The 12,025-nt window shown below is 40.5% G+C and overlaps 1 non-coding gene across 1 annotated transcript; it reads left to right on the top strand.

Annotated features, from left to right (window-relative positions):
- Nucleotides 1-11,025: 11,025 nt before the first annotated feature.
- On the top strand, nucleotides 11,026-11,132 carry LOC132255144 (small nucleolar RNA R71). Its single transcript, XR_009467762.1, has one exon. It is a non-coding gene; the product is annotated as a small nucleolar RNA R71 (small nucleolar RNA).
- Nucleotides 11,133-12,025: the final 893 nt, after the last annotated feature.

A 12,025-nucleotide genomic window follows, 5' to 3' on the forward strand; every position in this document is an offset into this window, starting at 1 on the left:
CCGAGAGGAAAATTTCAATAAGTGTAAAAAATACAATTATACTTTCGAGAAATGATTTCCACCCCTCTTATAGTCTTTACAAAGCAAAGCCTGTGATTGGCTAATTACAAGGATAAGAAAGGAATTTACATCAAAAAATACAGAAGAAAATATCTCATGTGGAGTCGGTAGAACAGAGGAGATTTTGCACCAAAGTCGCATGAAGAATACAAGGTGCGAAATTCGCACTTGCATGGCATTTTCACATGAATAGTACAAAGTACGAAATTTGCCATTTTGAGCTCCTTATACGAATGGCAATATACCACTATAGGTACTTGATTTGTCAACAATTCCAAGCCAGTTCCGAATATGGGATTCTTGAAAGGTGATTTTGCACGATGAACAAAATAGAGCCTCCCAAAGTGACAGTGCACGGCTACAAAAACTGCTTATTTCCTCTGTTTTTCCTCTTTGCTTCTCTCCTTTACTTGGCTTGTCTTAATGATCCAAAAAACAGTCAAAACACTAAAACTAGCCACAAATATGATTAGAAGTCATTGCTAGGTCCTTAACATGCCAATTGGAATAAAAATAGAGAACTACTACACAAAAGTGCTTAAAACATAATGAATTAAAGGCGCAAAATAACACTTTTTGGGTAGTAATCACTCCCCCCAACTGACATATTGCTAGTCCCTTAGCAATGAAAGGGAGAAAAATAAAGAAAAATAGATAATATAATAATTTGCAAAATCATGCTGATCACTCCAAAAAATAATCAAGTGGCATGATTGTTCAAACTCTCACATGGCAAGTCAAGGATATAAAACTCAATCATCAACAAGAGTCATCAAATAACTTACCTATCACAACATACAAAGAGTGGGCATTATGCAAATTTCAGTATCAAAATAATTTCCACTTCCAAAGGACCAACTCTTAATCTTCCATAAAAATCTAAGTGTTAAGGTGCTTAGTTTCCAGTTATAGTATGTCAAACTATATTCTCCCCCCAACTAAGGTTTTTCTCTAACTTTAGCAACATTAACCCCCATATAAAAGGTGATTCGCGTGTAACTCCAAATGGGTCATTTAATAAAAAACATTTATAAAACCTATGACCTCATACTAATGTAGTAAAGCTACTATAGTATAGTGGCTCTAGGGTCGAACTCTGGGATGGGTTTTCATTCTACTAGTGATGTATTCAAAATTAGAAATTGTATTTAATGATTTCCTTAATCAAAAACTTAAAGTTTAAAAGAAAATAAAATTTGTTTAGAAAGTGTTTGAAACTAAACTAACATAAACAAATTAAAAATGGAAGAAAGAAAGTCTCCCGGAGCTAAGGATTGCTAGGATCAAGTTCAGAATAGAAAGTGGAAAATTCCGGATTTTTCTCCTCGCATTGGGGATTTAACCTATAGTTATTTCCCGAACCGGTATAGGTTTGACAATGAAGATTTAATCCATAAGAGGTCAATAGAAATGGTAGTCAAGGTCCATTAATGGCTTAAGACACTATGGGTCTTCACCTTGAATCACTTCCCAATGACTCATACATGATAACTAATGGACTAATATGGATCTAGCAATAAGCATCCATAAAGACCTGAAGCTTACCGTGTATTGGTCATTCAAAGTGATTCTAAGGGGTTTAAAGCAAAACTTTGGATTTAGAAGCCATTTATGAATTCCAACTACCTGAATTTAATGCATGGAAGCTTTCCACCTTTTCATCTGGACTTTTCACCTAGCTTCCTTTACTCCAAGAAACCGAAAGTTTAGCCTCTCATCCTCCGGGCAAACATCCTTAGAGGTTGTTTGGCTTCCAAGAAAAAGAAAATAGTAAAGAGAAAAGAGAACGAGAGAGCTCTGTAAAATTCTAAGTGTAAAAATGTAATACGTATTCCATATATTCCAAGAGGTGATTTCCACCCCTTATAAAGTCTTTACAAAAACTAAAGCTTATGATTGGTTAATTACAAGGATAATAAAGGAAATTTACATCACAAAAATACAAAGGAAAATATCTAAAGTGGAGTCGGCAAAGGGCAGAGCAAAATTCGCAACACGCATGGGTTATGCGAACCAAATGCGAATGTTATGCGAATTTCGCATATGCTCTTGTGGAATGCGAAATTTTCGCATATGCTGGAGCAGTTGGCTTCCGAAGGCCATATCTTCCTCATTTCAGCTCTAAATCGTACACGGTTTGAAGCGTTGGATTCTTGACTTCCAGAGCTTTGAAATGGTATATAGCATGTAAAAAATGGACTTCGGGAAGTGCTCCAAAAGTGTGAAAGAAGACTGCAGCTGCTACATCTTGATTTTTTTCACTTTGCTTCTCTTTGCTTCTCTTTGCTTCTCTCCTTTGCTTGACTTGTCTTAATGATCCAAAAAGCTGTCAAAATATTAAAACTAGCCACAAATATGATTAGAAGACATTGCTAGGTCCTTAACATGCCAATTGGACTAAAGATGGAGAACTACTACATAAAAGTGCTTAAAACATAATGCATTAAAGGTGTAAAATAGCACTTTTTGGGTAGTAATCAAAAGGCTAAGAATGCACCTCTTCAAAACTCCACCCATCCACCCATGTAACGAGCAGTGAGGTCGGTGACTCCCAACCAATAAAGGCATAGGGCACCAGGCTTCAAAGATTTTCACCATATACCCTTCGGACCTTGCTCGGGTTTCAAAGCAAGTGAAGCAAATTTTTTTTATATTTTATATATATATATATTTTTTCATAAGACACATTGGCCTTTTATAAGGTGTCCCGACACTAATAGAATGAGGTCAAAGGCACCAAGTCGAAAATTTCCTAAGTTTAGGGGGGTGAGAAAGTTTTCCATCTTATAATTGGAATCTAATGTGTTTAGTGTGTGAAAAGATTAGAGTGGAAGACTTAAGATTGAAATCAAAAGGAGCTTCAACAATTTATCAACTTAAATAAGCATAATACAAACTCTGAGACTATGGCAATAAGATAAGAATTTAATTTCTCCCATATACTTCTGAGAATTTATCTTTGAGAAACAAAGAGAGTTTGCAAAAATTTGTTAGCAAAATAACCTAACCAAAAATCCAACAAATTACTTCCTCAACTCTCCTCCCAACTAGGATGAACATTGTCCCCAATGTTCCAAAAGCAAGCGATAATGAAAGGGAGGCAATGATACCTCCTGATAGTAAGGGACTGTGAATGGACAAGAGAAACCACATGTTGCAAAAGAAAAAAAAATCATAAGAGTGATGAGTAGAGGAAATAAAAAGGAATAGCTAATATACACAAAAAGGAAGATGTCTATATAAACTAAGAGAGTACAATATACAAGATAAACATGGAATACATACAATCCCAGTATAAAAGTGGTCCAAAAAATATATCACATCCAAAAACATAGAATATAGATACAAAAAAAAAAAAAAAAAGGAGATGAGTGATCGTATGATCAAGTAGTAGGCTCCTCTGGTGGATAGGAGGGGTCCTTAGCTGCAACTGTGGAAGGTACCACTACAGGTGTAGCATCATCAGCTGGATCAAAATCATCAGCTGAAGCAAAAGGCTCTGAGGGCACAGGAGAAACAGGTGGAGCTGGTGGCAAAAGACCGAGGTGCTGTTGAATCTCACGGAGAATGAGAGTTTGCTGGTCCTACCGAAGCTGGAAATGGTCCATCAGCTCCATAATGGTCGTCTGAGTAGTGGTCAGAGTCTAGAAAGAAGCGAGCAAGTCACGATACTCTGCACCAAGGATAGTAATGGGCGGCTCTGGGGTAGGAGGAACAGCAGGTGGGGCATTAGACGATGTTGCCTCTGGTACGAGCTCCAAGGGAGCTGAAGTGGACGGAGCAAATATAGATGGTAAGGGCTGTGGAGGAACTTCCCTTGGCTCGGGAAGTTCTAGGGAATGCTGATGGTGCAATACCTTATTCCATTGGTCAAGAAAGAAGCTCTCTCGACAATGGCGGCGGGTTTCAGAATGAGGGTCTATAGGGAAGCCCATATGTGCCAGAACATGGCATAGCAGCTGAGGGAAAAGTAAAAGAATGGTGTCTGCCCTCGTAAGACGCCTCTTATGCACCTTCTCCTCAAAATGGAGGAGGGAAGCCATAATCAAATGATGGGGGCCAAAGTAGTAGCCCTCAAATATACGGAATAACGCCTCTAGAATGGCTCCTCGCCTCTGCATTCTATGCTGAAGAGGAAAAAGATTGGTGCGAAGCACCACATCAACTAGGAGCATCCTTGGGGGAAGTTCCTTCCTTATAATGATCATGTCTGAAGATGTCCCTCGAGATAGTATACTAACCATGTCCCACTCAGAAAGTGGGGCTCACCGTCTAAATGCAGCTGGATTTTCTGGTGCATAAGGGATATGGAAAGCCTCAGCAATCTGTCTAGCCCCCAAAATACCTTAGCGTCCATCAATGGTAAAAAAGATCGAGGCGGGTGTCGGGACGCCACAAGTAGTCATAGACTAGTAAAAGTCTAAAGCTACTCAAGGATAAAAGAACTGTGGAGGAGTCATAAAGGGTACAAGATGGTACCTCTCAAGTAGGCAGTATGAATCCCCCAACTCAGGCTGCTGTCGCAAAACATAGTGATCAAAATATGCCTCAACATGGAATGCTCTCGCTCGACAATCGGAGTTGCCCTCAATGGGCGAGCTGGCGAGGATAGGGTGTCTGGTGGGAGGAGGCTGAGATTGTGAATCTCGAGCTGCTCTGGAGAACTCTCCTGGCTCTGAAGTCTTCGCCTTCTTTATAGGAGGACTCCTAGCTGGAATCTGAGTAGGGGCCACAGGTGTGGCAGTTGCTCTCCTCGTATAGTATCTGCTCTGGGGGGCAGAATCAGGTAAATATGGGGGTGCATCTAGCGGGGCCCACATAGGGGCAGCTCTATGACTGCTCTGGGGAGTTGAGGTAAAGTCTCCTCGGGTCTTAGCCATAAGGGAGCAAAGAAATGAGGCTCAAAGGCTTGAGATTAGGGAGGGTAGGGGTGAAAATCCCAAAAATTCGCACAAGGGGGTAGGGTGGTGCGAATTTCGCACAAGTGGAGTAGTGTTGTGCGAATTTCGCACAATGCACTATTCACTTGTGCAAGATGCGAAATTTATGGTTATTTCAAATGGCAAAAATTTTTGGTTTTTGAGGGTGGGAAATGCGGGTTGAGGTAGGAAAGGGGTTTTTCATGGTGGGAAAGCTTGGAAATGGGAGCTTTAAAAGAAGAGAATGAAGAATTTTTAAGCTCCCATAGCCGTGGAAATGGGTTTCTTTTGAAGAAACCATGGCTTTGAATCCTTAGCTTGAGGTTTTGGTTTTGAAAAATCAAGGTTGGTTTTTGTTTAAGGATGGATTTGGAATGTTGAGTGAAGAAATGAAGGGTTTTGATGGTGGAAGGAGGAGAAAGAGCTGAAAATGGAAGTCATGGACTGTTATGAATAGTGTGGTGCTGCGGCTATGGGATGAAGCTCTTGAGATGACCGGCCATGGTGGGATTGAGGATGAGAGATGATGAAGAAGAGGACCTTGTGGATGGAAAGGAGTGATCGAAAAAGAGGTGTTGAGAGGATTGAAGAGGAACAAGTTTAGACTTTAAGAAGAGAAATCAGCTTTTAAAGAACAAGTGCGAATTTCACACAAGGTGAATAGTGAAGTGCGAAAATTTTTGTATTCCTGAGATTTTCCAAGACCGAGGGCATGCTTTTTGGAAAATGGTCATAAAGGCAATTTCGCACAAGGTTCGCATTCCTGTGCATTTTCGCACTGAGATTTTGAGTAGAGACCAAGAACATGCTTTTTGGAAAATGCTCACAAAGGCAATTTCGCACAAGGGGGTAGGGTGGTGCGAATTTTGCACCAGAGAATTGAGTAGTGCGAAATTGCCTGTGTCTTGGCTTTTCTCCCCTGTTTTCCCTTGTTTTCCCCTTGACTTCATTCTTCAAGTTTTCCTACCTGCATGTTAACACAAAAACCAATTCAAACCACATTAGAATGAAATTAAGGTCAAAAATAAAAATCAAAACATGCATAAACACAAGAAAAACACTAGATTAAACTAAAATCAACTTAAAAGGAAACAAAAAGAGGATGAACTTTTTAGTCTTCAAAGAGACTAAGTTCAACCATGAATTGAGTGTTTTCATGTTAGAGGTGGATCAAGGAGGATGAATTCTTCCTTGTCTTAGGAAAATGATTCCATATAGGGCTTGAGACGATGCCCATTCACTTTGAAAGTTCGAGTGCTCTTGAAGTTAAGTAGTTCCACTACTCCATTTGATTGCACGTCATGAATTATGAAAGGACCCGTCCACCTTGATTTCAATTTTCCCGGAAAAAGATGAAGTTTAGAGTCATAAAGCAAGACTCTTTGTCCCTTGGTAAAATTCTTCTGATTTACCAACTGATCATGCCATTTCTTTAACCTCTCTTTTGCAATTTTTGAATTGAGGTAAGCATCATTCCTCATTTCTTCCAATTCGTTTAAATCCAAACATCTCTTTAACCCGGCTCTTGTCAAATCCATGTTGAGCTTTTTAATTGCCCACCATGCTTTATATTCAATCTCCACTGGGAGATGGCACGCTTTGCCATAAACAAGGCGATAAGGAGACATTCCAAGAATGGTCTTATAAGCGGTCCTATAAGCCCATAATGAATCTAGGAGCTTAATAGACCAATCCTTCCTATTCACATTCACCACCTTCATCAGTATATTCTTGATTTCCCGGTTGGCTAACTCAACTTGGCCACTTGTTTGAGGGTGATAAGGTGTACTTACCTTGTGCTTGACCCCATATTTGGCTAGAAGAGTCTCAAAAGGCTTGTTGCAAAAGTGGGTTCCTCCATCACTGATAATGGCCTTAGGCACTCCAAACCTTGAAAAGATGTTCTCCTTGAGAAAATTTGAGAACCACCTTATGATCATTGCTCCTACATGGGATTGCTTCTACCCACTTAGAGACATAATCCACTCCCACCAAAATGTAGGAGTGTCCAAATGACATTGGAAATGGTCCCATGAAGTCTATCCCCCAAACATCAAAGACATCCACTATCAAGATGGGGTTCAAGGGCATCATATTCCGGCGTGTTAGCTTCCCAAGCCTTTGACACCAATCACATCCCTTGCACATAGCGTGGGCGTCCTTGAAAAGAGAGGGCCACCAAAAACCTGATTGGACCACTTTCATGGTTGTTTTCTGGGAAGCAAAATGACCTCCACATGCACTATCATGACAATGGGATAGAATTCTTGATTGCTCTTATTCAGGAACACATTTCCTTATGATTTGATCGGCACAATATTTGAAGAGAAAAGGCTCCTCCCAATAATAGGCATGGATTTTAGCAAAGAAATGCTTCTTGTCTTGGGCACTCCACTCACTTGGAACTTCTCCAGTAACCAAGTAATTTGCAATGTGAGAATACCATGGAGCTACCTCTATTGACATGAGAGACTCCTCAAGGAAGTCATCATTGAGAGGTAGACCATGTGAGTCATGTGTTATCACAAGTCTTGACAAGTGGTCAGCTACCACATTTTCTACTCCTTTTTTATCCCGGATTTGGAGATTGAATTCTTGAAGCAAAAGGATCCATCTTATCAATCTTGCCTTGGCATCTTGCTTGGTTAGCAAGTACTTCAAAGCAGAATGGTCAGTGAACACCACTGTAAAGGACCCTACCAAATAGGCACGAAACTTATCCAAGGCAAAAACTACTGCCAGCAACTCCTTCTCAGTAGTTGTGTAGTTCCTTTGAGCCTCATTCAAAGTTTTGCTTGCATAATAAATCACATAGGGCTTTCCATTTTCTCTTTGCCCCAAAACAGGCCCCATAGCAAGATCACTTGCATCACATATTACCTCAAAAGGTAATTTCCAATTTGGGGCTTGCACTATTGGTGCAGCTGTGAGGAATTGCTTCAGTTCCTCAAAAATCTTCTGACATTTCTCATCCCATACAAACTCGGCATCCTTTACCAAGAGTTCACAAAGAGGTTTTGAGATTTTTGAGAAATCCTTAATGAACCTCCTATAGAACTCGACATTTCCTAGGAATTGCCTAATTCCTTTAACATTTGTGGGAGGTGGCAACTTAACAATTAGCTCCATCTTTGCCTTATCTACCTCAATGCCATTCTTGGAGATTATATGTCCTAAGACAATTCCTTGTTGTACCATAAAATGGCACTTCTCCCAATTTAGCACTAGGTCTTTCTCAATACATCTTTGGAGAGCAGCTTCTAAATGCAACAAACACTCCTTATAAGAACCTCCATATACAATGATGTCATCCATGAATACTTCCATGATGCGCTCTACCATATCACTGAAAATGCTTAGCATACATCTTTGGAAAGTTGCAGGTGCATTACATAGACCAAAGGGCATCCTCCTATAGGCAAAAGTACCAAAGGGGCAAGTGAAGGTTGTCTTTTCTTGATCTTCCAAATCAATCTCTATTTGGAAGTACCCCAAGTAACCATCTAAAAAACAGTAGAAAGGATGCCTTGAGACTCTCTCAAGGACTTGGTCCATGAAAGGCAATGGGAAATGGTCCTTCATTGTCACTGAATTCAACCTCCTGTAGTCTATACACACTCTCCATCCTGAGGTAAGACGTGTAGAGACTTCTTCCCCTTTCTCATTCTGGATCACAATAATTCCAGATTTCTTTGGGACTACTTGGGTTGGGCTCACCCACAAGCTATCTGAAATGGGATATATGATCCCTGCTTGAAGTAGCTTCAGAACTTCACCCCTTACCACCTCTTGCATATGAGGATTCAACCTCCTTTGGGGCTGCCTTACTGGTTTTGCATCTTCCTCCATGTAGATATGGTGGGTGCATACCAAAGGGCTAATTCCTTTCAGATCATAAATTTGCCATCCAATGGCCTTTTTGCATTTTCTGAGGACTCCCAAAAGACTATCCTCTTGATCACTTGTGAGAGTTGAAGAAACCACCATTGGACATTTCTCATCTTCCTCCAAATATGCATACTTCAAATCAACAGGAAGTGGCTTCAAAACTAGCTTTGGAGGGTCCTCCCTAGCTTCTCTTTTTGAGTCCTCTTCATTGAACAAGGGCAAGATCTTTTCCCTTCTCCTCCAAGGAGACATGATGGCTAACACATCAGAGGGTTCAGGTAACCCTTCTTCAAGCACTCCAAGGCTTTCATTCAAGTTCTCTTCTAAATTCTTGTCACAATGCTCTTCAACCAAAGTGTTGATCAAGCACACCTCCTCCAATCCTTCCTCCTCTTCAGGGTGAAGATGCCTATTGCATAGGTGGAATATGTTTAGTTCCAAGGTCATGTTTCCAAATGTGAGCTGCATCACCCCATTCCTACAATTGATGATGGCATTGGAGGTAGCTAGGAAAGGTCTCCTAAGGATGATTGGCACATAATTTGCTTTCTTAATAGTGGGATCAGTATCAAGCACCACAAAATCCACGGGATAGTAGAATTTGTCCACTTGAACTAGAACATCCTCTATCACCCCCCTTGGGATTTTGACTGACCTATTAGCTAAGGAGAGAGTGATGGCTATGTGCTTCAATTCTCCAAGTCCCAGTTGCTTATACACAGAGTATGGGAGCAAATTCACACTTGCCCCCAAGTCTAGTAAAGCCTTCTCCACATGTGTCCCTCCAATGTTGACTGAAATGGTGGGACATCCCGGATCTTTGTACTTAACTGGAGACTTACACTGAATGATGGCACTTACTTGCTCAGTGAGGAATGCCTTCTCTGTCACAATTAACCCTCTCTTGACCGTGCACAAGTCCTTTAAAAATTTTGCATATGTGGGGACTTGCTTGATCATATCAAGTAAGGGTATATTCACCTTCACTTGTCTCAAAACTTCAAGAATTTATGATGAATTCTTGATTCCCTTCTTTCCATGTAAAGCTTGAGGAAAAGGGGAAGACATATGTTTCTTCATCATATCCTCTTTAATCACTATCCTTGGCTCTTCTTCAATGCTTGATTTAGATGCATTTTTCTTCCCACTCTTTTCTTCTTGGTTATTGCTCTCTTTAACCAAGGTTCTCCTTGACATGAGTTCTTCATCTTGCCTCACCTTAGGCAAGGGTTGATCAACCTCCTTCCCACTCCTCAAGGTGATCACAACTTTGACCTCCCTCAACTTTGAAGACTCCTCATCTTGGGTTTCAACTTCATGAACACCCTTTGGATTTTGGCTTGGTTGAGAGGGAAACTTTCCTTTCTCATTCACTATGTTGAGGTTGGTAAGCCTAGAGATGGAGTATTGAATATTATCTATCTTCTAAGATAGATCATTTTGCATCCCATCCATTCTCTTAATTTGAGAACTCTCAACATTTTCAATCTTTTGGTGCAATTAGGAGTTGATTGCCTTTTGTTCACCCACAAAGTCACCCATGACTTTACTTAGGTTCACAATGGCTTGCTCCACTGAAGAAGTTTGTTGAGGTGCTTGGGTTTGGGCTTGTGGTTGGTATGGAGGTGGCCTTGGTTTCCAAGAAAAATTTGGATGGTTTCTCCAGCTTGAATTATAAGTGTTTCCATAAGGTGCATTGTTGTTGGGCCTAAATTGCCCCACAACATTGGCTTGATCACCTAACATCTCCCTCACAGCTGGGATGGTTGGACACTCATCTACCACATGATCACATGATTGGAAAATGGTGCATGGCATGACATGGGTTTGTGTCTCAGAAATGGCTTGGACTTCATGCATTTTTTTCAACTCAAGTTCTTCCAACCTCCTTGCCATTGTTGCCACCTTAGCTTTCATGTCCATGTCTTCACTTAACATGTACATTCCACCCTTTGGATTTACAGGAGCTTTCATCCTTCCCATTTCTCTTGAGTTGGGCTCATCCCATCCTCTTGATACCTCAGATACATAACTTAAAAAGTCCATGGCTTATTCCGGATTCTTACTCATAAAATCTCCCCCACACATGGTTTCAAGAATTTGCTTCATGGAGAAAGACATCCCATCATAAAAATAGCTCACCAAGAGCCATGTATCAAAGCCATGATGAGGACAAGCATTGATGGCCTCCATATACCTTTCCCAACATTCATAGAACTTCTCATTTTCTTTTGCAGAAAAGTTTGAGATTTGTCTCTTCAACCCATTGGTCCTATGGGTGGGGAAAATTTTCTTCAAAAATTCGGCCTAAAGATCAACCCAATTCTTTATGCTCCTTGGCCTTAAAGAGTTAAGCCATATTTTTGCCTTGTCCTTCATAGTAAAAGGGAATAGCTTGAGTCTCATCAAGTCTATTGAAGCTCCTCCCTCTCTAAAAGTATTGCACACCTCCTCAAACTCCTTGATGTGGGCATATGGGTTCTCACTCTCCATTCCATGGAAATTTGGTAGGAGGGGCACAATATGGGGCCTTATAATCAGCTGCTCAAGAGGAGGTACGATGCATGAGGGTGCACTCATCCTTGGTGGGTGCATTCTATCCCTCATGGATAGATATGCATTTGGATTATCCCCTTGACCGTGTTGAGAATTCTGATCCTCTTGTGGAGGGTCCATGATGTTTACACAGATATCCAACTCTGTGTCTTGAGGATTCTCTATCCTTACTAGTTTTCCCTCTTGGTCCCGAATCCAATAGGGCATGCACAAGCTACAACTTCCCTGAAAACAAAACAAAGACAACTAAAACAAAAGAAAACTAGAAGAAAGTTAAGGTTAGAAAAAAAATGAAAGTAAACTTAACAAAAGGAATTCTATAATTAAAAGAAAGGAAATGAAGTTAGTGAAAAAGGAATTCACCAAACTTGTGATGGAAATCACAAGTAGCCTCTAAAAAGTTGTATCACTATATCGTGGCACCATCCCTGGCAACAACGCCATTTTGATTCGTGCCCAGTTGGGTATTTTAATCAAAAAATATTTATAAATCCTATGACCTCATACTAGCGTAGTAAAGCTACTATAGTATAGCAGCTCTAGGGTCGAACTCTGGGATGGGTTTTCACTCTACCAGTGATAGACTCAAGACTAGAAATTGA

Source organism: Vitis vinifera, chromosome 14 (genome assembly GCF_030704535.1).
Source record: "Vitis vinifera cultivar Pinot Noir 40024 chromosome 14, ASM3070453v1".
NCBI classification, from domain to species: domain Eukaryota; kingdom Viridiplantae; phylum Streptophyta; class Magnoliopsida; order Vitales; family Vitaceae; genus Vitis; species Vitis vinifera.